Source organism: Delphinapterus leucas, chromosome X (assembly GCF_059928025.1).
Source record: "Delphinapterus leucas isolate spDelLeu-1000000601 "Yukka" chromosome X, BTC_Dleu_Yukka2, whole genome shotgun sequence".
In the NCBI taxonomy this organism is placed as follows: domain Eukaryota; kingdom Metazoa; phylum Chordata; class Mammalia; order Artiodactyla; family Monodontidae; genus Delphinapterus; species Delphinapterus leucas.
The window spans coordinates 1,915,408-1,917,268 of NC_143150.1; positions in this window are offsets into that span (position 1 = coordinate 1,915,408).

The following is a 1,861-nucleotide window of genomic DNA, read 5'->3' on the forward strand; positions in this document are numbered from 1 at the left end:
CAAAGAATCAGCACACCTGAGAATGTGAGAGCCGGAGGTGGGCCCCCCCTGGGATCACCTGCTCAACCTGGTCCCTTCTGAGCACTGGCTTCCCAGCACTGCCATGGACTGGCCAGGTGGCCTTGAGTGGGGTGACCCCTCCCTCTCAGGCCAGGTTCACCTTCTGTCTAAAGGGAGAGGACCCATCCTGCCTGCCCCTGCCTACCCCCCTCCCTCACGGGGCTGCCACGGGCCCTTTGGCAGCCCTTTGTGAAGCCTCCAGCCAGAGCTGGCCCACCGCTTGCCCAGCCTGCCCCTGTCCAGCATGGCACCAATGACTGAGCTCAGCGGCAGGGCTGCCCCAAGACCCTGGGGAACGAGGGGACAGGGCAAAGGGACGAGGTGGCGATGGCAGTGGGTCCTGGACCCTCCCCTGGACCGTCTGCAGAGTCGGGTGCTAATTGACGATTAGGGCTAACAGAAGATCAGGTCCAGTTTTAGCCAAAAGCAGATTACTGCCCTGGAAAGTCCCCTGGCACCTGGGCGCACACGTGTGCTTCCCGAGGCCCAGCGAAAGCTCACCGGGTCCTGCACTCCGGCGAAGCGTGGAGAAAAAGGGAGGGGCTCTCGAGAGGGAGATGAAGAAAAGTGAGTGGGGCCAAAATGTGAGTGAGGAGAGATAGGAGGGGGGCGGGGGAGAAAGGGCCCAGCCCGGAGGCTAGCGTGCGTCAGGCAGCGGCCCCCTGGGCAGAGGCCAGGCCCTCCACTCGGCCCTGGGTCACCCGCCCTCGCTCCAGCTGGGGCGCCCTGCCCAGGCTGGAAGATGAGATGTCAGCCTTGTCTCTAATCCAACTGCCCCGAAGTTACTCGACATGGGGGTGCTGATCAGGGGCCCTGGGAGCTGACCGTCACCTTCATTCAGCTCTTGGCTGTGGCCAGTAGACCAGGGGCTTTGTCTTTAATAGCTGGTGGCTGCTACAGCTACAGGGCAAGGAATCCTTTGGCCATTTGCCTTCGACCTTTTTTTTTTTTTTTTTGATGCGGAGCTTATGGCCTCTCCCGTTGCGGAGCACAGGCTCCGGACGCGCAGGCTCAGCGGTCACGGCTTACAGGCGCAGCCGCTCCGCGGCATGTGGGATCTTCCCGGACCGGGGCACGAACCCGTGTCCCCTGCATCGGCAGGCGGACTCTCAACCACTGCGCCACCAGGGAAGCCCTGACCTTTTTTTTTTAATGTAACAAAATATACATAACATCAAGTTTACCACGTTAACCAGTTTTTCAGCGCCCAGCTGGGCGGCATTAAGTACATTCAGGTTGGTGTGCAGCCATCCCCACCATCCATCTCTAGAACTGTTCATCTTCCCCAAGGGAAACCCTGTCCCCATTAGACACTAGCCCCCCTCCCCCTCCCCCAGCCCGTGCCCCGCCCCCATTCTACTTTCTGTCCCTAGGAACCCGACGGCTCTAAGCAGCTCACACAAGTGGAGTCCTACAGTATCCGTCCTTTGTGTCTGGCTTATCTCACTTAGCACAGTATTTTCAAGGATCATCCATTGCCTTTGACTTTGTGTTTGGAAAAGATTTATATACACTGAATTTTCATGTTTATGTGGTCAAATATGACTCCATTTCCCTTTTGGTTTCTGTTGGGAAAGTTCTCCCAGCTTAAGCTTCTCGGAGATCTGCAAACAGGCACCACAGATATGAAGTCCAAAGACAAGGGGTGGGCTGTTTCCCCGTTTCTGTGGTGGTCCCACCAAGTCCCCGATCACTCACCTCAGAACCGACAAGCATCAGATTTTCCTCACCCGTCCAGGTGGCTGATCCCCCAAACTGGCCGAGAGGTCCTCCTCAGTCTAGTCTGCAGACATTCACCTCA